Below are 15,267 nucleotides of genomic sequence, written 5' to 3' on the forward strand. Positions count from 1 at the left end.
GCTCACAATAGGAGCCAGAAAAAATGACATACTTAGGAATCAACCCAACAAAGGAAGTAAAAGGTCCATACACTGAAAACTACAGTACTCTGAAAAAGGAGATTGAGGAGGATATCAGAAAATGGAAAGATATACCTTGCTCATGGATAGAAAGAACCAATATAGTAAAAATGGCCACACTCCTACAATTGTTATACAGATTCAATCTGTATAACAATCTTAATCAAAATGTCATTAGTATACCTCACAGAACTAGAGAAAACATCCCTAAAATTCATTTGGAAGCAGAAGAGACCTAGAAGAGCAAAGGCAATTCTGGGCAACAAAGGCAAGGCAGGGGGCAACACAATTCCTGCCTTGAAATTATACTACAAAGCTGCAGTGATAAAATCAGCATGGTACTGGCAAAAAACAGATCTGAGGATCAGTGCAACAGGTTAGAAGATGCAGACACAACTATAAACACACTCATCCACCTTATCTTTAACAAAGGAGACAAACACGCTCACTGGAAGTACAATAGCTTCTTTAATAATAAGTGGTGTTGGAAATACTTGCTCTCTGCATGCCAAACCTAAGACTATACCCATATCTATCACCATGACTAAAGTGAAGTTAAACTTGATCAAAGATCTAAATATTAAAACAGAAACACTAAATCTACTGGAAGAGAAAGTAGGTAGAAATCTTAAAGACATATGGGTAGGCACAGAGTTCATGAACAAAACTCAAACTGCATGGCAAATACTTCAAAGAATCAACAACTGGGATCTCATTTTATTAAAAAGGTTTTGCACAACAAAATAAAGCCTCAACAGAGTGAAAAGACAACCCACAGAGTGGGAAAAAATGTCAGCCAATTGTTCCCCCAGGCAAAGGACTCCTGTCTAGAACATATAAAGAACTGAAAAAACTCATACTCCACCAAATTCAAAGACCTAATACAAAAATGGACAGCTGAGGTAAATACACACTTCTCAGATGAAGAAATACTAATGGCAAATGAATATATGAAGGAATGTTCAACATTATTCGTCAGTCAAGGGATGCAAACTACAATAACATTGAGATTCCATTTTACTCCAGAAAGAATGGCTATAATCAAGACAACAACCAATAACAAATGCTGGTGGGCTGTGGGGACAAAGGAACCCTTTTCCACTGTTGGGGAGAGTGCAGACTGGTGCAACCACTCTGGAAATCAGTGTGGAGATTCCTCAAAAGCTAGGATTAGAAGTTCTGTTTGATCCAGCTATTCCCCTTCTGGGTATCCTCCCAGAAGAATTAAAAACAGCATACCATAGTGATATATGTGCACCCATGTTTATAGCAGCACAACTTATAATAGCTAAATCTTGGGAACAACCTAAATGTTCACCAGCTGAGAAATAGGTAAAAAAAAGATGCAGTCTTTTTATGCCCTGGAGTACCGCTCAGCAATAAAAAAGGATATACTTGAAACTTTTATAGGTAAATGGATGCTACTTGAGACCATACTCATAAGTGAAAAAAATCAGACTCACATGTGTAAGTATCATAATGTCTCCCTGGTGTGAGAAATTGAAAAAATAAAATAAGGTCTAAAATGTACAATAGATACTGTGAAATAGGAAGAAATTATTTAAAAGGAAAAAGGAAATAGGGTGGGGGAAAGGGGAAAGGGGAAAGGAAGGAAACAAAAGGGAGAAAAATGCAAGTTAGCTATACTGTTAGTGTCTCTTAGTTCATTGAAAAGGAAGATTTGTGCTAATATTGATCAGAGAATATTTTATGCCCATATTTTGTACTCTGAGTAATTTCTTTGAAGATGACAATATGCAATGTATTAACTATTGTTATTCTCCTCTTATTTTGTTATGAAATTCTGCTTTACCTTGTTTCTATAAAATAAAGAAATAAATAAAAATATATGGGTCAAAATCAAAGCTTTGATCCATATTAGTGTATGACCTTGAATAAACTAATAATCTGAGTGATTTTTCTATCATATTAAATATCTCAATATGTTGCCATAAAGATGGACAGAAAGAAAGTGTTTAATTTTCTTAGCGTAATCATGATAAGCACTACATATGCTCAGGGAAATGCTAGTAAAATATGTAAAGGTGCCTGTCTTTAGCAGGTGAGGTTATGGACAAACTGTAGTTTTAGCTGTATGACTTTAGACATGTGATTATACCTTACAGAGCCTCAACTTTCTTTACTATATGTAACAACAACAATAATAATGGTAATAATATTAACAATAATGCTTTCATAGGTTGCTGTGAGAATTTGATTCCTCAAATTTTGTAAACTAAGCCCTTACTAACTGACTTAGCATGTTTTCAGTACTAGGTTTTATTTCATATTTCTAATTATTTTTACAAGCAGCTTGTTTTGTTTTTCAATCAACTTTGCTGTTTTTAGAACCAAGTGTTTCTTTACTCCCCTATTTGCATATGGGAGCCAAATTAGGAAGGTGAAAATGAAGCACTCTATTTGTTATACCAAATCCCTCATACCAGCATGATGGTCACTGAATATAATTATATGGCCCCAACAATAGCATATATGTACTAAGGAATGAATTAAAAGGTATACTACAAAGATGCTCATTTTCAATAGATTCACTCAATAAATTCTTAGGGTGTTGGAGGAAAAACACCTTCATGAAATGCAGCATTTATAATTGTAACAATAAAGCAATTCCTTCAACTTGGTGCTGTCATACATTTGTAATCAGTGGAAATTCAATTAATCCAGTTAATTAAATGTTGATGAACCCAGAGTGAATTCTATTAATTAATGTTTCGGTATTAAGACATCCAGACCACACAAAGCTTTTCACCAAAGCTCACAGATGGCTGCCCCGGCATAGCTGTCACATTTTCACGTTGCTATTGCTGCAGAGAGACACAGAGAAAGACACAGTGCACTTGTGATACCCACCCTATGGTTTATAGACATGATCTCAAGGTACCATGAATTCTTCCTAAAAGTTTCAAATGTTTAGTTCCTACTTAAATGGCAACAGAAAAAGTGATAAAATGTTCACAATATAGTAGGCGTCAGCCTTAATTTGAGCAATGCCTTACATCTTTAGAGTTCACATTTCTTTCTGCTTACAGTTGTATCAGGATTCTGTGGTCAATGTAGGGTAAGAGCACTGACCTTGTCATTTCTGTTGTGATAACAGTAAGCATCACAAAAATAAATAAATAAAAATAAAGCATTAACTGTTCCTTTGAATAAACCACTGTACTTCTGATGTCTACTGGTTTATTGAAAGGAACAGTTAATACTTTATTTTTTTGGACCAATGTTGCCTGCTTTTATCTGGTAATGTGAACAACTAATTTGAAGATAACAATATGCAATATAAGAAACATTGTTGAATTCCTACCATCTTGTTTAGTAAAACTCTACATCGTTTATATTTTTTGTTTTGATTTTTTATTCTCTTTAACGTTTTAATCCGTCTTGCCTTCTTACACCTGCTAATCTGAGCAACTTCGATGAAGATAAAAATATGTAATACAACAAGCACTGCTAATTTCTATCCTTTTGTTCTGAAACCCTGTATCATTCTTATTGTTTTTTGCTTTGTTTTGTTTTTGTCTATGTTATTGGTATTTTGCTACTTTTTATATTCCCTTTAGAATAAATAAAAAAAATGAATAAACATCACAAAAAAACCTTGAGCACTACCTCTAAACCACAATGCAGATAACATTTTTTGCTCTCTTACACTTTGGAATACTTTACAGGTGCCCTTTAATTCTCTTTATATTTTCAAGATTTATATTATTCTGAATCTTGGAGAAGTAGAGCTCAATTATCTCTTCTAGTTCACACAGCTATCTGGTGGTAGAGGTGGTATTTGAATCTAAAATGGATTGACTCCAAGACCGAATTATTCTTAATGTTATTCATGATAATAAGCATCAAATATTAGGTAGGGGGTTATGTATTCTGTTCACAAATCCCCTGATCCTAGTAGCCTGAGTTTCCATCAGAAGTTTTGTAATAGTTGCTAGAAAACAGACAAATATAACAAACCAGTGCTTAGTTTGAAGGAATAACTAGCTGATTGCCTTAGTGATATCTGTGACCTTTGGGAACACTACAATGGTGAGAAGTATTTGGGAACACAGAGTTATTGCATTTATGTGACTGTATCCATACAGTTCTTGAATGCATTCAGGAAATACTTTTTTTAAATGAATTCTTAGTCATTCACTTTTTTGATGATGGTTTGTGTTATTCAAATGCAAATATATATTTTACAGAATCTTAAATATTAGGTAGGAAGAGTTGTAGCTTGTCAGATCAGCAAACTTTCATAAATTTAGGAAAAACCAAACCAATTAGGTTAAATTGTACACTTGTATCATATATAAGATTGATAATTCAGAGAAAAGCAGTTTTATTAAGCCTAAATAATTAAGGTAGCCTCATTTACCAAAGTTTTAGTATTTTTATTTTGGCACTGGGGATTGTGCCCCTTTATATTGAGCTACATCCCAGACCTTTAGTTTTTTGTGTAAGCATCGCATTGTCTCCCTAGTGTAAGAACCTGAAAGAGGAAATAAAATCTAAAAAGTACAGCAGACATTGTGAAAAGGAAAGAAACTCCTCAAAAGGATAGAACAACTGGGATGAAGGAAAAGAGGGAAGAAAGAAAAAAGGGAAAATATGTGTACACAAGATAGCTAAGATAATTGTACTATTAATTTCTATTGCTTTACTGAAAGGAATGGATAATGTTTAATTGTTTCATCAATCTTGCATGCCTATATTTATTTATCTGAGTAACCAATTTGAAGGTAACAATGTGTAGTACCACAACCATTTTAAATTTCCTATCACCTTGTCTGAAATTCTGTATGGCTTTTATTGTTTTTATGTTGTTTTGTTTATGTCTCTGTGTTTAATATATTTTCATTCTTTTATCTTTAAAGTAAAAAAATAAATATCACCATTTCAATGTAATCATAGTTTGAAGGTTTAAAATACAAATAAGTCAGATTGGTCTTCACTGAATCTTTCCTCTCCCCCTCATTTTCTCTTTATATCTTCACATGTTTTTTACACAGATAGAGCAAAATATTGCATACTAGAAACATTGTTTTATATCTTGTTGTTTCCACTTGTTAGATCTTGGGAATTTTTTTATTACTACATGTTTGCAGTGCATATTTACTTTCCTTGTAGGGAGTTGGTACATGACCATACAATTTAATTTCATTTTTCTTCTCCTTTCTTGTCCTCCCTCACTCCTCTATCCATCTCTAATCCCCTTCCTGTTTTATATTTATACATGCTTGCAGTGTACAGTGTTGGGACTTGATTCACTTCTAATTTTTCCCCATTTACCAAAAAATAAATCATTTACTTGATTTGCATACATTTAGATATTTAATGCACATAATTAATAGCTTTGCAACAATTCTGTAAAGTAGATACTACTAATCTCCATTAGTAATTAGTACTACGAGGATTAGTAATAGGAAGAAACTGGAGCTCATGGAGCTGCTTTAATTTGTTTGTAGTTACTTAGCTAGTGAGCAGCAGAGTAAAAATTAAGAGTTGGCACCATGCCATTTCCATCATCTCACACTCTGGACTATGTGCCAGGGATGTAGATTTATATGCCATGAAGTCAAATCCAAAGGTTAAATGATGTACAGTTGTAAAATTAAACAGTGAAAAATACTAATGATTCAACACCATTGTCACAAAATAATATTTTATAATAAATGGGGTAAGCAAGCATTTGTGGTAAGTAAAAAAAAAATAGTTTATAGCACACTCCTAATAGTCTGATGGAAGGTATGAAATACCTTTTATGCTCCAAAGCTAGAACTCTGTGATGCAGTGACTGTTCAGATGGTGTCCACAGAGTATGATTATCCAACAATTAAAGGAGCATGGGAAGGTATATAAAATATCATAACTTATTGATAGTTTTATAGTTTTTAACATTTTTCTTACTTTCTACTCAAATCTGATTCTGTGGAAAAGGATTGGGAGGCAGATAATTTTACTATTACTAATAGTAGTAAATAGTAAATAAGAATTCCCACAAAAAGACCATTAATGGTACCATATAAAGATATCAGTACAAATGTTGCTTTTAGAAACTTTATTACTAATACTGTTATAAAATATAATTACATCTCAAAAATTGAAGTAGAAAAAGAGGTCAAGTAAAATGGGGCACAGACTCAGAAGCTAATTATATGTTGAAGTCTTGTATACATTGCTGTAAAATTTTACAAGGAGGAAATTAGAGACAAATACATCTATCTTGGTTACTTTTCTCTCTTTGCTGAAACAAAATACCCAATGCCCAAAATTAAGAAAGGGAAAGCTTATTTAGCTCACTGTTTGTGGAGGTTTCAGTCCATACTCGGCTGACTCCAAGGCAGAGTGGCACACAGTAGCGGGCAACAGTTCTTCGGGCCAGAAGATAACAAAAGCAGCAAGAGCACAAGGGAGGATCTGCAGAGAGCAAGCCTCTTTCCACCTCTGACATTGTATGCAAACTACTCGCCCCAGGGCAGATGTAGTGCTCACACCCATGAACCCAACATTGAACCATGAATCAGTCATAAACTCTAGAAGCCTGCCCCATGACTGCAAGAGGCTTTGGGGGAACATCGAGACACAAACCATAAATATATCTAATATTTTAGCCAGTGTATATGAGCATAACTCATCTACTAAATTTTTAAAATCCTAATTAAAAATTCAAAATCCAACTGTGTGTGTGTCTGTCTGAATTTATTGATTTATTTAGGTTTCTGTTTTAGAAAATGTCTTGCTGTTTAATTCAGGCTGGCCTTGAACTCTGGCAACCCTTCAGCCTCACCTTTCAAAGTGCGGGGATTATACATTTGCCCCACCATGACCCTTCCTTCTCTGTATTTAAAAGTATCCATGGACTGGACATGTAGCTCAGTGGTAGAGGACTTTTCTAGCATACATGAAGCCCTTTCTTTGATCCTAAGTATGACAAAAATATTTTTTAAAAAGCTATCATTAGACAAATGCAAATTAAAGGAAAATAAATGTCAAATTCTTGATAGAAAGATAAAGTCAGAATAAAACTATTAAGGAAAAATCTAAATAAATAAAATACATATTATTGAAAGAGTGTTCTATTTATTTATCTATGTATTATTTGTCAGTAAAAATGGAGTTTTATTAGTGCACATTTGCAGTACATGTTTACATTTCTTGTGTGGAGTTGGTACACATACACAACAGACTATAATTTCTTTATTCATGACATTTCCCTTTTCTCCTTCCCTCCTCTCTTTATCTCTTCATCCCCTTCCCATTTGAGAAATTTCCTGTTAGCTATCTTTTATCTTGCTCTTTATTTATAATTTGAATTTCTCATAAGAAAAACCATGCAATATTTAAAGCTTTATCTCTGATTCATTTCGCTTAACGTGGCCTCAGGGTGCATCCATTTCCTACAAAAGACTAAAATTAATCTTTCTTTATGTCAGAATAGTACCCCATTGTGTAAAGAAAATGTAATACCACATTTTCTTTAACCATTCATATGTTGATGGGTAGACATGATGCTTCCAAGATTTAGCTATTATGAATTGTGCTGCTATAAAACTGGGTATCCATGTATCACTGAAATACACTGTCTTTAGCTCCTTCAAGAAGATGCTTAGAAGAGGAATAGCTGGGTCAAAGAGAAGTCCCAGTTTTAGCTTTTTGAGGAATTTCCATATTGATTCTATAATGATTGTCCTATGGATTCACATTCCCACTGACAATGCAGGAGAGTTCCTTTGCCCCCACATTGTCACTAGCCTGTGTTATTTCCTAATTTCTTGATGATGGCCATTATTTCTGGGGTAAGATAGAATCTCAGTGTTGTTTTCATTTGCATTTCTTTAAGGGAGAATGATGTCGAGCATTTCTTCATGTATTTGTTGGCCATTTGTACTTCTGTGAAGTGTCTACTAATTTCACTTCTCATTTTTTGATTGGGTCTTTTATTTTATGGGTTTTGATAGAATATTTTTAAGATATCCAGTTTTTTCAAATATATCTAATGAATCAACACAATCTTAAACATCTCAACCTTTTTGCCTTTTGCATTTGGTAGAAATTATCAAACTAAGTCTAAAATGCAAATAACCTAGATTATTGTCTTAATAAATTTTAAATTGATCCAAAAACATACAGATTATTCATGTTAATGCAGTACCATGTTATATTTCAATTCTATAGATCATATAATGTTTAAATCAAGTTAAACATATCTGTCACCCCAAAAATTTATTCCTTTTTTTTGAGGACTCTCTATAATAATTAAGCAAGAAAAGTAAAATAAGATAAAAATAAAGTGGGGTAATTTAGATTTACCTACTTTCAATAATTTTCACAAAGCTATTTAATAACAAGACATTATGATTTTGGTGGAAAGATATTAAAATTGACAAGATAGAGACTGAAGAAAATAACATAAAGTATATAAAATATATTGTGAGTTAATCGTGACAAAACTGTCAATGAAAATTGTAGAAAAGGAAACATTTTTTCAACAAACATGAGACATTCTTAATTCCTGCCTCCCATCATGTACAAAAATTAATTTGAGACGGATCAGAGATAGAAACATAATTAAAAGTGTAAGTCTTCTCAAATTAAACATGAGTGTAACTTTGTGACTCTGAAGTGGGCAAACATTTTTTAGAAAAGACCTAAAAGGCACACCTATAAAAAAATCCTGAAACATTTAGTTTAGTCACAATTTAAATTTTCAACTTTGCAAGTACACCTTAAAGAAAGTGAATAGACAGGTGAGACACTAGCAGAAAATATTCATCTTGTACATTTTAAATTTAAAACCTAATTAAAAGACTACTCCAAATCTGTAATAAATAGACAAAGCAGTAAAAATGGGTAAAAACCTTGAGTAGACTCTTCACAGAGAATATATGTGAATGAACAACAAGCATATCAAAATATGCAGTATCACTAGGCTTGAAACTGAAGGTTAAAATCATAATATCGTACAATTTTTTAGTCACAAGAAAAAAATAATTAAACAATTTTGACAGCATTAATTGTTGGCTGTGACATGGGTCAACTGAACCTTCCATAAGTTGCTCATGGTAATGTAAAATGATGTAACCACATCGGGAAACTGTTAATCTCTTATAGTTAAATCTATACCCACCATATGATCCAGCCACTCTACCCATAAGTATTTATTCAAGAGAAATAATAACATGTGTTCATAAAATGACTTGTACAAGAATGTTTATGGAAAGCTTATTATAATAGTCAAGAACTGAAAGCAACCCAAATTGCAACAGTAGGAGGATGAATAACAGCCCAAGCTATTTTCATACAGTAAAACTCTGCTCAACAACACAAATAATATGCTATAGATACATATTAAATATGGGCACATGAAAGACATTGTGCAAAGGAAGGCAGACAGAAAAGACTACATGCTGTACATTATATTTGTGAGGTCAGAGAAAACTAATCTATGGTATAGAAGTTAGAGAATGATTGCCTTTGGGGGAAGGTGGACCGTAAAGGTCAAAGAGAAAACTTTGAGATGTGAGTATTTTATATTCTGATGGAAGTGTTGGATAATCAGAAGTGTACATTTATCGAAGTTCATCATACTCATCTCTCCAGGTCTGTGGATTTTGTTGTATTAAACTTTACTCCCAGTAAACTGAATGAGCAAACAACAGAATGTGCAGAAAATAATGTAAAAGAAGAGCAGGGATGACTGATTCCAGCCCTTTAGAAATAAGATTGAGGCCTCTGCAGTGAAAACAGTGTGCTACTGTGCAGTTCCTTGGGACACACAACAGCTGATGTCTGCTCGGGTCCGGGTTGCCTCGGGAGGAGGAAGACTAACAAACCTGAGGAGCTGAAAAGTCTTGAAGACAGGATGTTTTGCCAGCTCGGGAAGGAATGGACCCTAAGGGAAAAACAAGGAAGCTCCCAGGGAAAATCAGACAACAGTTAATTATTCAATCAAATTGTTACCATGCCTTACTTGCCGGGCATGCTACCTAAAACAAACATCAGTGCTCAGAAAAAAACTGTGCCTTTGTTCTTCCTCAATAAATCTGGGGATTTAAGTCAGTTTGTGGCTTCACTCAATTCTGGTGAAGACCACTGGCCCCCCACATGGATATTCCCTATTTCTGTGTCTTCATTGTGCTCTCTGACAGAGTTTTCAGGCCAGAACTTGGCATGCTATTGGTGCACAAATAGACCAATAGACTAATGGAACAGCATATAATCCAAAAATAAGACAAATTATTTATGCAAATGTGGTGCCCAATGCATACAGCATCTTGGGAAAAAACTGACTTTTTGATAGATGCTATTAGAATGAGTGGTAGCCACATGAAAATAAAGTGTACACTGTACATCAGGATAAATTTTTAAAAAAGATTTTTAGAACATATTATTTGTTCACTAGCTTATTTATTTAACAAGTATCTGGGAGATAAATTTCCTGTCCTATTTTTCCATCCATTTGCTACATTAATACAGGCAAGTCTTTGTTTTATTTTGAACCTCAATTTTCACATCTGGATAACAATACATTTGAGCCTTAAAATCTCTAAGGAATTCTTGCAGTTTTACAATGCTGTAAAAAAATGATTCCATCACTTATTTCTTCTGGCATGCATTATATCTTTTACTGTGTGCATTAATTTTACATCATAAGAATAATTGATATGATCCAATCTGCCTGACAGTTTCTGATACAATGGTTGAAATTATTTTAAAAAATAAATTTAGTAACTCAGAGAAAAACTAATTAATTACTACATTACAGCTTCTGCTACTTCAGTTGATGTCAGTCAATTACAGTATAAATAATTTACAAAAGGTGTTTGCTTTACCTGGCCTGCATTATAGCATTTCCATGTGGGAGGAAACGCTAAAGTTCAGAATTTTAAAAAGGCTTGACTCGGGAGAGAATCGTGAAGAGGAAATGAATGCACAGTTCAGGAGGAAAAGGAGTGGAGTTGTAACATTGGTCCTAAGATTCCTTAGTGAGCCCAGCCAGGAGCTCTACAGTTACAAAGTATGGTTCAGAATTGGGGGCAGATGTGTAGGTCTTTATTTTGCCACTTCAGATAGAGCCTGTATATGAATTAGTAGATGCCCAGGAAGGGCCTGACCTTAGGACAGTCAGCTCCTGCAGCTGAGATAATTTCTAATGGGGTTAACAGTGATAATGAACTAACACACTGTCAGCAGCTAAAGTAATAAATTTAAAGAATAAAGTTTAATTGTGAAAAGGTGGAGAAGATCTGAGTCACATGCTGCAATGACTGCTTCAGAGTGTATGAAAGGAAACAATTAGTTTGAATCAAAAGACTTCAGCACCTCTAAGTTGGTCTCTAGCTTTGGATCTTTGATCCCCACCATATTTCATCACCTTCACCACATGAACACCAGAGCATTCCTCTTAGGCACACAATTCACCACTTTAGTGATTCTCTGTAGTCTTAAGATAAATCCGACACACTTGAGTATACTGTACTTTACAAGGTTTTTCTTGAGTTAAATCTTGCTTAGTTCTTTAGGTTCTTTTTCTCATCCTTATAATTTCACTCTTTAAACTCAAGGCATCTTTAATTCCTAATATGATAGACAACAGCTTGGCCACTGCAGGTTATCCCATTTATTTAGGAGGCTATGGAAGGAGGATTGAAAGTTCAAGACCAGTCTGGGAAACTTAGTTGGATGCTCTCTCAATAAATAATTAGAGAGACACACACACACACACACACACACACACAGAGAGAGAGAGAGAGAGAGAGAGAGAGAGAGAGAGAAGAAAGAAAGCAACAGAGACACAGACACAGACAGAGACAGATAATGGGAAGGGAAGGGAGGGAAGGAGAGGAAGGGAAGGGAAGAGAAGAAGAGAAGAGGAGGAGAAGAAGAAGAGGAGAAGGAAGGGCAGGCTGGTGATGTAGCTCAGTACTTCCTAAATTCAATACCCAGTACTAAAAAATCAAACTAAAAACAAAAGAACCCCCCCCACACACACACACAATCAGGGTCTCCCTCATCTTAGGTCTTTGTACATACTATGCTTGTATTTTCTCTGTGCACACAAATATAGTGCTCTTTTCTGTACTTTAGCATTCTGTTCCCTCTGTACTCTGAAGATCAACCAAACCTGATGGTGACTCCTCCTCCACAGCCCCTCTTTCTTCCTTAAGGTTCAGCTTTTTCAGTCTCCCAAGTCCTGCTTCTCCTCCCAAGTCCTGCTTAGATAACATCTGTACTTAAGCTGCTGCATAGCGCTTGTTTACTTGACTGCATTCCCCCACCCTGACTTTTCAAAGCTTGCCATCTGAAGGAGAGCCAGGGCTATGAATTCTTCACCACTGTACTCTCAATGTCCAGCGCGGTAGCTGATGCATAGTAAGTATATGTTAAACAACCCCTGGAGGTTTACAATTGGAAGCTAACTAACTCTTAGATTCTTATGTGACACATGGCAGAATGCCTTGTATAGAAAAGATTTTTGTGTCTGGAAAAATATTAAATTGTGAAGTGTCAGCCTTTGGGTTCCTTGGAATTTTCCTACCACTTTTAACCTCATGTGATAGTCTCTAGAGATGTAGTTTGGAACGTGGAATCAACCCCACAGATACAGGCTTCTCAGATGAACAAAGCCTGGAATTTCCTCATTTCCTATGATCCGTTTTTCCTCCTTTTCCACCCATTTCCTTTGAGAAAAATGCCCATTATGTTTCAGTCAGCCATCTAGAGACTGCTCGTTTTACCTTTAACCCTAATTTGCACTTCTTTCTGAATCATATTCAAAACAACGACTATAGATGAAGCATTGACTACGTAACATGAGATTACCTCTATTGTCTTGCATCCTTATGACAGAGAGTTCTATTACTATTAACATGTTTTTGTGCTATTTTCTAAATGTATGTGTGTTTGTTAATATATTTGTATTCTTTTATCTTTAAAATAAAAAAAATTGACATATGAGAAAAACAAGGGCTTGATTGGGAGGTGCGAGGTAAAAGTGCTAGTAAGCAGTGGAGTTCAGTTTCACAACTATCTACTCCTTCCACTACAGTCCCACTAGTACAGAGCACTATGTTTGAAGACCAATGGCATCAGCAAGGAATCCTTCTCACGAGAGGATAACGCGGAGGTTCCAATCATAGTGAATGGTTATGGGTTCGGATGTGAACTTTTACTCCTATTTAGATTCTATATTGTTATGCCTTTGAGTAAGATGGTTATTTTTCAATTATAAAGAGTACTAAAGTTCCTACTAGATTAACGTAAAAAATAAAACATACATTTCACTCCAAGCACTTAGCATTGTGCCTTGCATGGGTCTAATTCTCAACCAATGATATTTTCTTATTAATGAAAATATCATGAGATAATTTATGTTTTCTCCTAATACCCCAGAAATTTCTGTACACAGAGAGTTTACAAAACAAAGGTTGCAATCTCTTTGTCTCTTTCTCTTTTTGTCTATAGGTGATAAAGCTAGCCACATGTTTGACGTAAGGCTGCTGAGATTGAGGTAGACTGTTAGAGTTCCTGGCTTTTCTAAATGGCACAGCTGGGCCGGGATATAGCTCAGCAACACAGTGTCTGCCTGGCAAGCACAAGGGCTTGAGCTTGATTCCTGGGAGATTTCATATCTATCTATCTATCTATCTGTCTGTCTATCTATCTATCTATCTATATGCATAATTACTCAGTTATAGTCTTAGCAGTGAAGACTTCATGGTAGTGTTTCTTCTAAATTTTGCCAAAGTAAGTCTTAAGATTTTTTGAGAAATTTTCCCATTTAAACTGGTTGGACATTAATAGAGATTTTAAAAAATACTATTTCTAAAATGCTATTAAGCGTGAGACACTTAAGTTGCATCTGTAATCCAGAGTCAACCATTGGTCCATGAGTACCTCATTACCTGATTTAGCCTATTCAAGCTTATGCCATCATATTTCTTGGATGAGTTTGTTGAGTTGTGACTTTGTGAGACACTGTGCATAGAGCAGTGGATACAACCCTCACTGAGAAAAGATAAGCCTTTATCCTCTTGGCCCTTGTTTTATAACAGGTGTGTGTGTCACAGTAGTTTCTGTGGGGTGGGGGGAGCCGACTGTCCTGTTGCTACTGCCTTTTCCTAAAGTCATAAAGTGAGTCATCTGTGAAGTAGGCTCTCATATTTCATAATAAATCCCTTTCATGTCTTGTTTACCCCTAATGTAAAATACTTCTACAGCTGATATAGAAAGCATAACTCCCAACATTTAAAATTTAATACTATATATTTTTCTAAATCTGTGACTCCAAACGTGAGTTTATCTTCTTCATTGTCTAGAGGTACAAGTAAGAGAATGATTATGAATCATTTTCCGTTGATGTAAGAAATTTATATCACCATTTTTGTGTAATGCCTACAGAAAATGAAAGTTTTTTTTTTCTTTTTGATGAATGATCTAGAGGGAAGGAATGGCAATAAAATACACTGTTGCAAACATAAAAATTATGAAAGAATTTAATGGATCATGTCATATATGAAAAATAACTAAATATTAAAAAGTATAACTCAGACCTGTACAAATATAGTCAAAAGATTTCTGACAAGGGCATGAAGGCAAATCAACTTAGAAAGGATAGTAATTTCAGGAAATATTGCTGGAGTGACTGGATGCCACATGTAAAGTACTGAAGCTAGACATATTCATCTTCTACAAAAGTTTACTCAGAATAGATCATAGATTTAAATGTGAACCAAAAAATCAATAAAGCTTCTAAAAGGGGAGAAAATCTAAGTGACCTAAGGGTTAGTGACAAGTTTTCAGATACAAGACGAAAAGCTTGATCCTTGAAAGAAAAGAAAAAAAGAAAAAGAAAACGAGGTAATTTGAACTGTATTAGTTTCCCAGGGCTTCTGCAACACAGCACCACAAGCTGAGCGGATTAAGAGCAAAGCTATCTATTACATCACATTTTGGGAAACTAGAAGTCCAAAATCAAGGTGTCAGTAGACCCTATCTAACCTTTGAGGGATCATCTCTCTTTGCTTCTTCCTAGCTTCTAAAAGGAGCTTCTAGTACCCTTGGTATTTTGGGCATATCGATATAGCCAAAAGTATAAAATAAATGTCTGTGTCTATATTGATATAAATACATTATCAAATAAGAAATAATTGGGAGTGAATAGAGAATTCTCATGCATTATTCCCTACATCATAAAGG

The sequence above is a fragment of the Chinchilla lanigera genome, unplaced genomic scaffold (assembly GCF_000276665.1).
Source record: "Chinchilla lanigera isolate Chin_1 unplaced genomic scaffold, ChiLan1.0 scaffold00014, whole genome shotgun sequence".
NCBI lineage: Eukaryota > Metazoa > Chordata > Mammalia > Rodentia > Chinchillidae > Chinchilla > Chinchilla lanigera.